Source organism: Pongo abelii, chromosome 11, assembly GCF_028885655.2.
Source record: "Pongo abelii isolate AG06213 chromosome 11, NHGRI_mPonAbe1-v2.0_pri, whole genome shotgun sequence".
NCBI classification, from domain to species: Eukaryota; Metazoa; Chordata; class Mammalia; order Primates; family Hominidae; genus Pongo; species Pongo abelii.
Genome location: NC_071996.2, coordinates 65,254,217 through 65,268,782, shown reverse-complemented (window position 1 = coordinate 65,268,782; position 14,566 = coordinate 65,254,217). Strand labels below are relative to the sequence as shown.

At 33.7% G+C, this 14,566-nt stretch overlaps 1 protein-coding gene and 1 long non-coding RNA gene across 8 annotated transcripts in view; one reads left to right on the top strand and one right to left on the bottom strand.

The window, feature by feature from the left end:
• Positions 1 to 6,154, bottom strand: part of LOC129058011 (uncharacterized) — a 51,033-nt gene extending 44,879 nt beyond the window's left edge. Inside the window, exons 1-2 of the long non-coding RNA XR_008522820.1 lie at positions 6,091 to 6,154; positions 3,471 to 3,555 (exon numbers count right to left, since the gene is read on the bottom strand). This is a non-coding gene — a long non-coding RNA (uncharacterized LOC129058011). The remainder of the gene's footprint in view (positions 1 to 3,470; positions 3,556 to 6,090) is intronic.
• Positions 1 to 14,566, top strand: part of KCNH7 (potassium voltage-gated channel subfamily H member 7) — a 482,617-nt gene that overhangs the window by 61,233 nt on the left and 406,818 nt on the right. The gene's annotated exons all lie outside the window — the stretch shown is intronic.

Genomic DNA, 14,566 nt, shown 5'->3' with positions numbered 1-14,566 from the left:
AAGGATCTCTGTTTTTCCCATCTTTGTATTCAAGATAGGAACTTAAAGTTTATTGAATTGCTATTATTTGGAGAATCATTCATTTACCGCACACATGCCAAAAAGGGTCACCATATTGGACAAAGTTAGCCTTTTTAAAAAAACAAATGATAATAACCAGTCTTATAAATTATATATAATCTGCTTCAACTTATTATATTCAATGTGATAATGCAATTACTGTTAGTTCAATTTATATCAATAGTTTACCTTGTTTCACACAAGGGACCAAATAAAGTATATAGTATTCTCTTTCTTATGGTGTAGTCAGAGTCACGTATTTTAACCTTGATTGAAATCTTGGTCCTGTTACTTGCCATAAGGCTGTTGGTAAGTGCTTCACTTTGCTGAGTCTTTCTGTTTTCTTCTTTGTATAATGAGGATGATGAAAACCTCACAAGGTTGTTAGGAGTATAAAATGAGATACTGTAATACAGTGAGTATATGTAAAGCACTTAGCATAGTGCTTGGCTTATATAGGAGATGCTTAACATATATTAGTCTCCTCAACTTCAATATTTACTCTTACATATTTACTACCATAAGTAGAGAGTACAGTCAACACTCTGTATCAGTGGGTTCTGCATCCATGGATTCAACCAACTGCAGATCAAAAATATTGACAATAAAAAGAATGATTGTGTCTGTACTAAACATGTACAGACTTCTTGCTCTTGTCATCATTCCCTAAGCAATACCATACAACAACTATTGATAAGGCATTTACATTGTATTCAGTATTATAAGTAATGTAGAGATGATGTGAAGTAAACAGCAGGATATGCATAGGTTATGTGTAAATATTTTGTCATTTAACAAAGAACTTGAGCATGCTTGGATTTTGGTTATCTGTGGGGGTTCTTGGAACCAATCTTCCATGGATACCAAGGGATGTCTGTACTATACTGGTGGTACTTGTTAAACAGCAGAATAATCCTAGGGATTCCAGGAAACCCTTTAGGAATTTTGGAACACTTCTCTCAGAGTTTCTATTGATGTTAAATCACAGCCTTTATGTACTAGTCAAAGATGGTGAGTGGGCACTGAACTCCAAGTACCAACTCTAGTAACAGAGAATTGAGAACAGGGAAAGAGTGAAGAAGAACTAAAAGTTGTTAGAGGGCTTATATATGAAACTTCTTATACTCTAAGAAAACTGTTCTCATGACCAATCTCTACCCAAGCCAGAAAGTTACTTCATGTTCATCTTCTCTACATTACTCCAGGTAAAGCTCCATGGGGAATGAGAAGCAGAAATATTCCTAATATCTCAGGTAAAAATGAGTGGGAGGAGAGCAGATATTATAAAGATATGAGAGTAAATCCCATTGCCTTTTAAGATTATGGAATGCAGTACAGTCAGGTCCCCTGGAAGGGAAATTAGGAATCATAAAGCCCTAGACTCAGCTACTGTCTCTTTTAGAGACTACATGGTCTGAAGCTCTTTCCTCTCCCAATGCATCTCCTTAATAGCTCCTCTTTCTCATTTCTCTCCTTCTCTTTCTTTCTCTTGTCCTCTCCCTTCCCTTCCTTTCTCCAATGCATCTTTCTCCTCTCTTTTTCTCTGTCTCCACCACCATTTTTTGACTTATATTTGGCCCAAAATACAGTCTTCAAATCAATATGCTTTTTCAGCTGAACACCCAAAAGATAACCAATTCAGTCTTGCACTATTTTGACTACACTTATCAGAGAGAAACTGATTTGGCCCAGATCGTTTGTATTGGCCAATGATTGGCCTCCCTGGACTTGAAGATGAGCACATGGGGTTGTGTACATGTAATACTTACATGAAGCCTCCCCTCCAGAGGCTACATGTAGGTAGAGCAGGTTCACTAGGAAGGGATCATTTATATTCCTAGCACCACACAATGGATGTGGAATGTAGTATGTGCTTGATAAATACCTGCTAAATAAATAAGAGTACAGTATATTCATAGCTTATTTTTGTAAATGTGTAATTTTTCATACTTTACTAGCTTTACTAATAATTGACAGCCAGTATGTGTGGAGTGCTTATGAGCCAGATGTTGTTTGATGCACAGTCCATGTATTCACTCTGTAATCCTCACAATATTCCTATGAGAAAATCAGGCATAGATTGCTTAAATAACTTGCCCAAGGTTACATAGCTAGTAAAGAGCAGAGCCAAGGCATGTGCCTAGGCACTTTAACACTGGCATCCACACTGTTGACCTGTATGCTGAATCCACTCTCAACATGCACTTTATTCTAGACAGTATAAAGCAAGTCTATATTCACTTACGACACTATGCATATTTTAGCATTCTCTTATTAAAAATCAGAGAATGAAATTGTATAGCAGCAACTTAATGGACATCAAAGAGGTCAAAGAGTTTTCTGGTACACAATGCAAATGAATGCCTAAAGAATATAATCATCTTGGTCCTAAAAATCTATTAGTTTTTTCCCTTTTCTTTGCATTCTCTGGTTATATATCTCTACATTCTTTCCTTTGATAATCAGTTTTTTTACTTTGATTATTCATTTTATCCGTATCCATTTGACTTTTAAATGTGATGGCTACTCTTTTAAAAGCATAATTTACACTCAATTTCTGTTCCGTAGCCCCAAACCACAACTCATCAATGCCGCCTCAAAGGGTAACATGTGAGTAGAAAGGGAAGCATGGTAGACAATAAGAGGAAAGTCTTTTGTGCAACAAAGAACAAGTCACAATGGCAGTGTAATTTCTAAAATTCAAATACATTATGTATAATACAAAGATAATGAAATGAAATGAAAAGTACAATATAGTCCAAATTAAAACTAGACTCACTGTTAAAGAAACACAGACTAACACAATCAGATAATTTTTTTTTTACTAAACTAGTTCATTTTTTTGAAAAGATAATATTCGCTGATATAGAGAAGGCATACAGTAGGAGAGTAGTATATTTCTAGCAAACAATATGGTTATATGTATTAAGAGCTTTCAAATGTTCATTCACTCCTCTTTCAAAAATTATATTCAAAAAAATTATTTCAAGGGTCACATAAATTTATATACAATGCTGCTCTTCACTGTTTTATTTATACAAATTAATGCCTTGTAACTTAAATGATCAATGAGAGAATATTAAATTACAGATTGTACATATAAAATATTGTGCTACTATTAAAGTGTCAGTAAAAAATTAATATCATTATTAATTGCCCTTGAAGTGATGCTTATAAAATTATTCCAGGAAAGAAATGTGGATGCATACACATTCATAAGCAAAGGAGACTCAAAAGAAAGACACCAAAATATTTATAATCATTATTTCAGTGTGGTAGAATTACACACAAGTTTTCTTTTTTATAAATTTTGATATTCAGAATTTTCTGTGATAAAAAGTTTGTTTTGAGGGCAATATTCTTCCGCTGAATTTATACTTAAAGAAATTTATTTACTGATGACTTCTTACCGCACACAAGCCCAGAGCATCCACATGCCAGTTCATCTTGGGAACAGGTTTGCTCTTGGTATATTTGGCGCAAAATCTTATTGCTCTAAGTTAGAAGAAACCTGCAGTTATCCACCCTCCACACAGGATAAGAGTTGTAAAATACAATCAAATACCACCATTCTGATAATCCCGCTCCCAGAATGAAATTCTTTGCATAAGCAACACAGAAATGAATGTTTCTATCCAATTCCTTCTTTCTCTCCCTTCCCTGTTGAGGATATAAGATCTCTCCACTTCTGACCCATGTTTTGCTAATCATTATAAAAGCAAGTAATAAAATCAGTGAGGTAAGGAAAATAAAAAGTTTAAATAATGCAAGTTTAAATGACTCAAGTTTAAAATAAGCTTTAAGTGAAAATAAACGTAACAATATATTTTAAATAATAATTTATAATAAGGACATTAACATAAGTGTAGAAAGTTTCTTTTCCTGACCTGAAAGGCTTTATATGAATTTTCTTAGATTTGTATTTTATGGTATATCCCTTGAACTTACTCTCCCAAAAAAGAAATCACTAATCCATGACACTGGAGCTGTGAAGTTCAATTAAAATAGCACCTCAAACTATTTTCTTTAACAAAGATTTTATTACCAGAAAAAAATCATAAAATACAAAGTTTGAGTGTTGAAAATAAATTGTCACATTGGTGAAAGCAGTGATAAAAATATTTTTTGTGTTTGTAATTTTAAGAGAAGGACAATCCCGTTTATCATATCATTTTATTTTTATTTTAAACAATGGATAATAATAAGGTTGTAAACATTTATGAAATACTGATCTTCCTCAGAAAAGGTTTATCCTAAATACTGTTTTTTGATAACACTGCTTATGATAAGCTAAAGTTTGATGCCAGCTACAAAATGATGGGTTATTTCATAGGTTTTAAAAATGTTCAGTTTTACACTTTTTTTCTTTTGTTTTTGCTTTTGTAGGTTTTTGTTTTTGTTTCTTGATGTGCTTTTTGTTTCATTTTCTGAGTCATAAGTTAACACTATTTTTATTTGCTCTTCTTTCCTTGTCATTTGCTGACACATTTAGTTCAAGTTGGCAAGACATAAGTTTTCTGTGTTTTGTTTTTTTAGACAGTCTCACTCTGTTGCCAAGGAGGCTGGAGTGCAGTGGCATGATCTCGGCTCACCGCAACCTCCACCTCCTGGGTTTGAGCGATTCTCATGCCTCAGCCTCCCAAGTAGTTAGGACTGCAGGTGCATGCCACCATGCCCAGCTAATTTTTGTATTTTTAGTAGAGACAGGGTTTCACCATATTGGCCAGGCTGGTCTCGAACTACTGGCCTCAAGTTATCAGCCTGACTCGGCCTCTCAAAGTATGGGATTACAGGCACGAACTACTATGCCCGGCCTCTATTCCTTTGATATTGGAGGACAGATTATGTCTATCATTTGACAGTTAGAAATTATCTTGTTTAAGGAAATACAGCCATGTTTTGCTCTAGGAAGAATTCTGACATGGTATAAAAATTAAACAACTACAGTTCTACAAATGTGTTTAAAGATCACTGTCATGACTGAGGTGAACTTATCATTTGAGGTGAAACTTTGCAACAATTGGGTACTTGGGAAAAGATGGGTGCAAAACTTCAAGGAGAGAGATTAGGTTAGCCATGTGTAGGATTTTTCCTTTTTATGGAAAAAGTGGAAACTAGTCCTTTTTGTTTTTCTTCTCTGAGTTGTATATGTCTGTTTCCTCTGCTGTATAAGATTCTCAAACACAGGGATGATATCATATTCACTTTGGTACACATTAAATAAATATTTAATGCATTGAATTTGTTGAAGTGGGAGAAAGAAAGAGGGAGCAAAATGCTAGAGATGTAAAAGCTAAAGTTATATATACTTTAACTGTATTCCTAATTGGCTTCCACTATTGATTCTGTGTGTTCAAATGGGGCTTTCAGTATCTTAAGTTTAAAATAGATTGATGTGTTTCCAAATATATCTGAGCTGGCTGATCTGGTGGTCACTTGACTTTAACACTTGTGGCCAATGGAAAAAGGGAGAAAAAGGAAGAGATTCAATAAATACTCCACCAGGAGAAAATGTACAATACTGAATTAATTGGAGCGAAAAGAAATGTTTAACTTACAGAGTTATTGTCATGGGGATTGAATGTGATAATATATGTTGTCTTTTTTAGAGATCATTTGGATACAAGAACCTGAAAACTGTTTACTAATACAAATAAATAGGGATATATTTTAGACTGTACAGGAAAATTCCTTAATGACTAATCAAAAATGAAAAAGTATAGCTTACCTCATGAAAAATTAAAAAGTCTACATTACTCTCTTTATCTCTTTCTCTCTCCCTGGGATCTCATGGTCTGTCCTCAACTCATTTCTCTAAATGTCTGTGCCATTCTTTATGATGTTTTTGGTCTAGGATAACAGAAAATCTAACTACAAGAGGGTTATACAACATGAGATTCATCATCTTATATAGCAAAATGTTTGGAGGTAGAACAGATTCAGCAGTGGTAATTCAACAGATCAAATATGGCATGATGGATCCAGGTTCTTCTTATCTTTATACTTTTCTGCCTCAACCTGTAGGCTTACCTGTTAAGCTGGTGACTTCAATCGCCATCAAATAAATACCTCACTGTCATGCATAAGTTGCCTTGAGAAAGAAAAAGGGATTGTGTTCTTTCACGCACGTTTCTTTTTAAGAGCAAATACTATCCATTAGGTGTACTCTAGCAATAATTTTATTTGTGAACTACATAGTATTCTAACAATAATTTAAAGCTATTTATAAAAATTTCAAACGGAGATAGTCTAAAGATATAAAAATATGAGGTCAGATAAAAGGCTAGGAAAAAAATCCATCTTTCACTCTGAGACTATTAATAGATCAAAAAGTTATAGGCAGTCACATGTAAATTGTTTAAATTTGTAGAAATTTTATTCATTTGGAATACTTTTCATATTAAAGTTTATTATAATAGCTGTTATAGTAATTCTAAATTAAATAAATAACATATCAAAAAATCTAGTAGAGGCAATAAAAATGTATAAAAATAAGAATGATGCAAATGCAAATGTCAACTTCAGAGAAAGGGGCAACCAGGTCTACCTTAACATGGAGGGAGGAAACTGAGGAAAGTTTCATGGCTAAAGTGATATTTGACCTCTAGAAGTTGGGATAGAGGAAACCTACACAAACGAGGGAAACAGAGTAAGTATAGACTCACAAAAGCCAAGTTGCAAATACATGAATAATATTATAGAATCATGAGAAATTTCATTTCATAAGAGCAATGAAAATAACAATAACATGTAGAGTGGATTTTGATCATGAAGTGCCCTGAGAGTCAAGCTAAGAAGTTTTAGTTTTGCAATTAGAAGCCGGAAACCATAAAATATTTCAAGGAGCCAGTAACGTGCTTCAGAAAAAGGAAATGGTCTGCAGAATGCTGGGGAAATTGGAGATCTGTATACACTACAATAGTCTAAGCAAGAATTCATGATTATCTCAACCAGAGGTAAATGAGAATGAAAATGAGAGCTCAAATCCATGAGATTGTACCAAGTTGTAGAGGTATAAAACATAACCATCACTTGGATAGGAAGAAAACGCAAGTCTAAGATTTTTGGACCAGACCTTAGAAACTGTAAGAAAGGTAATGCCTCTTTACCAGAAGTATGACAGTGAGGAGAAATTTTTTAGGAAGATGTGATGAATTGTTCAGATCTGAGTCCAGTGCAATTGAGATAACTAGTAGGATGTTAGTTGCAAATATTTGGGAAATTCAAGTCTGGAGCCTGGAAGAAAATTCAAGAGTATATTTAGAAATATAGATGTCTTCAACATATTGATAATATACAAGAACATAAGAGGAAGAGAAGAGGTGAAAATACATAAAGATTCATGAGATGAAAAACAAAACATTACTTTCTCATAATGTGTATTATTCTATCCAAATCATATAATAGTCACAGTTTCAGCATGAATTTCTGTCATCTTAATTGATTTCTCAAAGCCGTATCTCAAAGATGTTGGTATCGTTGTTTTACAGTTTGTGAAACAGATGCTCAAAGAGGTTAGACATTTGCCCCAAAGCATACAATCTGAAAGCAGAGATATTGGAACACTTGTGCTTGGCTTTAGACTGTAAATCTCATCTTTAATAGTTTATAGTTAACTGAAGTAAGTATAAATATAAAACCTTTGGATTTGAAATATTATTTAAAGAAGCAAAATAAATATGTATATATATTATATCCAAGAGTAATATTCAGGAACTCTATATTTTAATGAAATAATTTAAACATCTCTACTGTTATCTAAATTCCTTCAAATTTTGAATCATCAAAATAAGTTCATTCAGATTTTATAAAGTAAAGGGATGAGTGGATTTATGTGAGAATTATCAGGCAAATATGTAATCAGATTCCCATGTACTCAGTCTTAAGATATAGCACCTGTGAATAGCTGCAGCTGCCAAATTAAACCAGCCAATTGTTTCATTAATGTTACTAAAAATTTAAAGTTTAAAAGCTCCTAGTTGGACAAATGGTGAATTAATTTAAATTTTAAATCAAGAGCATCGCTTTGCTTTTATATTGTACTTTTCTAAAAATCCCAAAGGGTTAAAAACATGATTATAACCCATGTTCAAGATTAATTTGTTTATAAGGACAGCTGTGCCTTCTGATTTGCTTATTTGCATCCTAAGTTTGTGTGTTTACAAAATTTGACTGTTCAACCTGCAGATGCCATTTTTAATGTTTTGCTTCAAAGCTTTTAACCCCTTGAGTTTCTATTTTATTCCACGTTATTTATATATATATACATATGCATATATGTGCACATATGCATGTATTTTATAACCCAACATATATATAGTATGCATAATATATATAAACTCTATATAGAATATGTGTATATATATATAAGCTATAGTATATACAATTCATTGGTAGGTGGTCTGTTCCTTAAAATAAAACTATATTTTTCTCTACCTTTTCCTTGGAGATGGCCTTTCCTTAATATAGTCTATAGAAGGCTGTTATAAGCTGGTTGCAATAGCAGTATGTGGGCAAGAGGACTGTAAATTCAGTGAATATTATTAGTTTATGAATATTCATTAAATGTGTTTGTATGCAGCAATTCAACTTTGTAAATGGTTGCAGCCAAAAAAAGCTCTAATTAGACGAATTAATTAGTATTTGGAAAGGTATACAGGGATTAGTGGGCATTTTGAAGAGGTATTTTTTCTTCCTGTTGAGAAAAATACCTTCTAGGGAGCTTGCAATACAATTTGTGTGCATATCAGGTAGAAATAAACTGGAGCGTTTCCAGTTTTAAGGCCACAAGAGAGTGGAGGTCTGTTGTTCAAGCTAGCACAAGATACTTTGTAGATCGCAGAATACCTTGGTCTTTTCTTGTTGGAATTCACCATGTTTTAAAAGATGTTGTCACTCACCAACCTTCAAATGCCACATTTAACCCTACTATAAAGTTAAACCCAGTAAAACAAGAATCATCTGACAATGGAAACTATTTTCCATGTCAGAGTGGTGCTTCTTTGCCTCTGTTACCTCCATAATATCCCTGCCACCAGCAACCAAAAAGAAGCAGCTGTTCTGAATATGTACAAACAAAAGAAGCTGTTACTATAGCAACCATAGAACCCTGTGGAAAAGCTCTCCCTTTAACACTAGCCAACCTCTCCTCTTCACCCCTCCTTCCTTTCCTTTCCTGCGCCAGCACAGACTGCCCTTGGACAGAAATGATACTTGGTGATTTGGCATGGGGAACCAGAGTAAACACTATAGCCTGCATTTACACTTTCCAAGAGCTGGAAGACTTGCTCCTGGCTAAATCCTATGAACAGGCTGCAGAACCTGACAACACTTATGAAGCACTTCGTTCCTTGATTCCCAAACCTTCCTTCATACTCTTTTAAAAAAATCCTACTGGCCTCTCCCATTCATGACTTGATGAAGTAATGATATCTCTTTTGCCTCTCCCTTGTCAGTTTTTCTCTATCCTATATCCATGTTCATGAGCCAAATGTGGCATTGCTTAGTTAAGTCTGTGGATTTTGCTGATTCTAGAGTTGGTGTTGAATTGGATGGAAGATAGGGCACTTTTGACTTCAGAGGTAAATGGATGATGCTAGATGATCAATGCTGTTGGATTTTTTCCCTCCATGTGGTAAAACATAAAGGCACAATTTATAAAAAAACCCAGCTTCAGAAAATCTGTCCAAAACGATTACAATTTGAGGCCTTTCTCCAAAGTTGTGTTTTGATTAATCAATAACATCTTTCACTTACTTTTTTATGTCCTTTGATAGTCAACCTTCAATTTACTAATTGCTTGTACTGCCAAATTAGTCTTTAAGTCAATCATTTAGGAACTTAAATTTGTTTTAAGTCAGTAATTTAAAACGTGGAACGTATTTTGTTGTAGATACTATCTACTAACTACTCTGCTAACCCAAAACGTGGCTATCTTGCTAACACAAATCAATTTATTTCGTATTTCTCTTAAATATTTTATCTTTGCTTGTGATGAAATTGTTTATTTCAAAAGCATCACAGGCAGATTAAAATGTTGTAGGATACTATTTGAGTTTTTCAGTTTACAGCATGGCACTTTATAAATAGCCTTGTGATTCAACAATAACTTGAGTGATGCTTTCTAACTGGGGCTAACCCTGGTAAAATTTGTTCATATTAATTTAAAATCCTGAATTAAAAACTAAGACATGGGTAATTGTCCTATTGGTTATTAAAAGTGTTTTAATACTTTCATTAAAAAGACTATGAAGTATTCACCCATGAATATACAGGTCAATGGGATATGATAAAACTGAGAAAAATGTCCACTTATTTATGCAGTTATAGTATATAATAAAAATGGCCTTCTGTATCTGTGGGAAAAGGGTGAGTTAATTATTAATGATGTGGGCACCATTTTAGCAGAATCTGGGGGAAAAAAACGGATGTATACTTTAAAATTTACATCATAATTAATTCCAAATAGATGAATTAAATGTAAACAATGAAACTCCAATAGCAGTAAAACTATGGGAGAAAGATGATGAGAGCACTGAAAAACCTCTTTCCACCTCTCAAGTTCGGGAAAAATGTGTATGATTATATTTGGTGTTGATAAGGATGTGGGGACCAAGCTTTCATTTATTGTTTGTGGAAATGTAAATTGGTAAAATTTCTATGAAGGGAAATTCCGATATAACTTTAAAATTTTCAAATACATATACTGCTTATTTTTTTATTTTTTAAAATGTGCATACTCTTTAACTGAGTAAATTCACTTCCAGAAAGGTGTCCTACCTGTACAATTAAACATACTAGGAATTACAGGAGTATGTACATGGTTATTCATTGCAGCAAAATATTAGAAATATCATTTATGCCCATGAATATGATATGGGTTAAATAAATTATTTTACATTCATATTATAGGAAAATATGCTGCCATTATGAGTGAGAGATTGAGACAGAGAGAAAGGATGCTCTTCATAAACTCTTTATAAACTTATACGGAATAATCTCAAAGATAAATTGTTAATTTTTTTTAAAGCCAGGAAAGAACAACATACAGAGCATTCTACTCTTTGTGTAGAAATAAAAATTATGTGTGTTTATGTGTGTGTGTGTGTGTGTAATGTGCTTAGAACATCTTTGAAAGGACACACACACAGAGCACAGATTCACTAGATGCATCAAAACTTCTCTGGAGAAGTAGCTCAGTTTCTGCATTACAGCTGGGAGAGAGACTTCATTTTATAACTTTTGTGTATGTTGAATTTTTAAGATATTGCCCATATGAAAATCACTGGACGTAAAATGGCCTGAAAATGATGGCTTTCTAATCTGTGCTGCTCAAATGTTTGGCAGAAAACTGGAAGACAACAGCATAGATGTAAAGAAAAACGACGACTAAAATAAATAGGAATCAAACAAACAGTTCTCCACTAATCAAGCTTTTTTTTTGTTTTGTTGTTGAGTAACTCCTTGATCTTCTGATCACTTCTGGAATTTAGACTTGTCAAAAAATATTGTGACAACAAAGGGGTGCTAGACAGACTTGAAACGTTAACAAAAGGGACTCTATTGCCATGTTTTAGACCTTCTTTTCACTGATAACTAGGTCTTCCACAAATTCACAAGCCCTTTCTTGTAGTTGGATTTTTGTTTTGTTTGCTTTTGCTTAACCTGTTGTTTCACATCAAGGTACATGTGCCAAATGTGAGCAACGCTGACTAATGCTGAAATTGAACTTTCCTGATCAGTAAGGGGCACAGGTAATTTCAAGCCTTCTTTCCTTTGACACACACACACACACACACACACACACACACAATACACACACACACATTTAAAAAGAAAATGAAGTATACAGGAAAGCAAAAACATTAAATGCTTTTTAGTAGTTTTTAGTAGTTAAAGTGGAGGAAGGGAGAAAATAAGTATGAATAGCAGAGCATTTGTTATAAAAGAAAAAAAAAAGTTCTGCAATCCCAGCTACTCAGGAAGCTGAGGCAGGAGGATGGCTTGAGGCTAGGGGTTTGAGACCAGCCTGGGAAACATAGTGAGACCCCATGTCTAAAAACAAATTATGTAAAAATTAACTGGCTTGGTGGGGCATGGTCCCCGACACTTGGGAGGCTGAGGCAGGAGGATCATTTGAGCCCAAGAGTACAAGGCTGCCATGAGCTATGATTGTACCACTGCACTCCAGCAACCTGGGTAACAGAGTGAGACCCTATTTCAAAAAGAAAAAAGAAAAGAAAAATATGGAGAATTTTGTCATCAAGGTAAAGTAAAATTCATTCATTTATTGTATTTTGATCATATTCATTCTTCACTATGTATTGAGCCAGCTCCATGAAAGACAGTAATATGACCACTTAAATTTGTAGTTATCACCCCCTCTATTAAATTCAATAAACATTTTTTGTTATCTTTTGCAAACACTGCTTGTTAGGAGAACATTGTGGTGTCAACAAAGTAAGACATATGCACCTCTAGTCCCTATGAAGAAAACCTTCAAGCACATAGAAAAGGACTTACCTATCTTAGAATCCCCACAGAATTGAAAGAATTGAAACCCATCGAGAAGCGTTGTTGCAGAGAGCAAGATTCAAAGTGTGAACACTCATCCTTGTCAGTCAGGGTTCTCACTCTTAAACACAATGTCAGAAGTAAGCTGATGGTTATATTTAATACTTAAGCAAGAATATACATGTGTATGCATTTTTGGACTTGTACACATACCAGGATTCAATAAAGTATCAACTATTAGTGGAGTTTTGAAATTAACATCTTCATTTCATTTTCCGCACCCTACAATCAGGCTTTTTCTTCCACCTTGTTCCCTGAAGAGTAAGTTTATGTTGAATGTTGTTGTTAGTAGCAGCTTGATCTGTTTTGTGCCTTCTTGTATTCTTTTTCCTCCTTCCTTACCCTTCTCCTGGTGATATTCAATACAATAAAGTCAATGTAGATATTCATGTCAGCATTGTGACATTTTAATATTTTTAAAATTTGGTTTTATAGCTCTGATGTTTATATGGCTTTATATGTCTAACAATTTAAAAATATAACAGCTTTAAAAAATTATGTTGGCTAACCAAAATATGCTGGCTGAGCTCTCTTTGCCTATTTAAAGTAAATTTATTTTGGCTAGAGTAAATGTATGTATGATGCTTCATAACATACTAAAATATCATGAATTTGGGAAAATAAATTTAAAGTTGAAACTGCATCTGCTTAAAGATATTTATGTTTACATTGGATATTTTTACAAATGTCTTTAGCTTTTTAAAAATAACTCGTGAATTGAATTTTTTAGGCATCTATATCTAAGCTTACATTGTTTATTCCCTGTCAGTTTCGATCTGGCTTTTGTACTTGCAGTAATCTATAAAGAGAGTGATTATTTATGCTTGGACATAATTCTACTGGAAAAATAAGTCTATTCTATACATTTTAAAGAGGATTTATGTATCATTTTGCATTTCTAGTAGTTTCTAATAATGACCTAGAACAACATTAGATTACACTAGATTTGATCATCTTTAAGAATATTTAGATAATTGGGAAATTATACTGTCTATAAAATATTATGAAGGAGGCTACATGGAGAGAAGGCATATTTCCTTGGAAATGATTTCGTTCTTAATAAATATATAAAATATGACCACATTGTGCTTTGAATTTTTATGATCATGCTAGCCATAAAATCAAATGTCATGGCTTCTTGTAGCTGCTGCTATTTCTCCTTTATAAAATCAAACTTACAGAGATATCATACTGACTATTCATTTTCTACTTCCTGATTTGCAGTGCTCTGACATGAGATTTCCATGAAACCTTAAGGAATCATACAGTTGTAGTAATATACTATTGGGAAATATTTACCCATTTTTACGTGAAATATATAAGCATGAGAAAAGACAAATATTTGGAAAGAAAGAAATACTAAAGACGAACTTCAAAAACACTGCCTACTGATGTAAAATCTTTCCTTAGGGCGGAGAAAAAAACCCTTCACAAACACACATTTCACACACATAGACTCCTGTAGCATCTTTATTAATTCCTAACATCAATTTGTTATGGTATTTGTCACATTGTTTACACAAAGGCAAAATAGCTAAATTTTTTAATCTCCGGAGACTACTATAGTAGTTGACACATAGTAGGCACCAAATGAAAGAACCAATAAGCATAAGTAGTAAAAAAACCAAAAACAAAACACACACACACACACACAGACACACACACACTGCAAATGCCTTCCTTCCAGATTAATTTTCTACTAGGTATTCCACCCAACTAAGACAGCATTACTAGCCCTCTAACTTCCCCTGGTCATTGGTTTATCTTAACGCAATTCCTATACCCCATTTCTCTCCCTGCAATTTGGTTGAATGTTTACTTTCTACGGATGCATCGAGCTCTGGCCATCCTATTTTCTAACAATTTTGGAATTGTACGGATCCTTTTAAGTATCAGCATGGTGACAGAAACTAGAAAGAAGAACTCTGTGTAA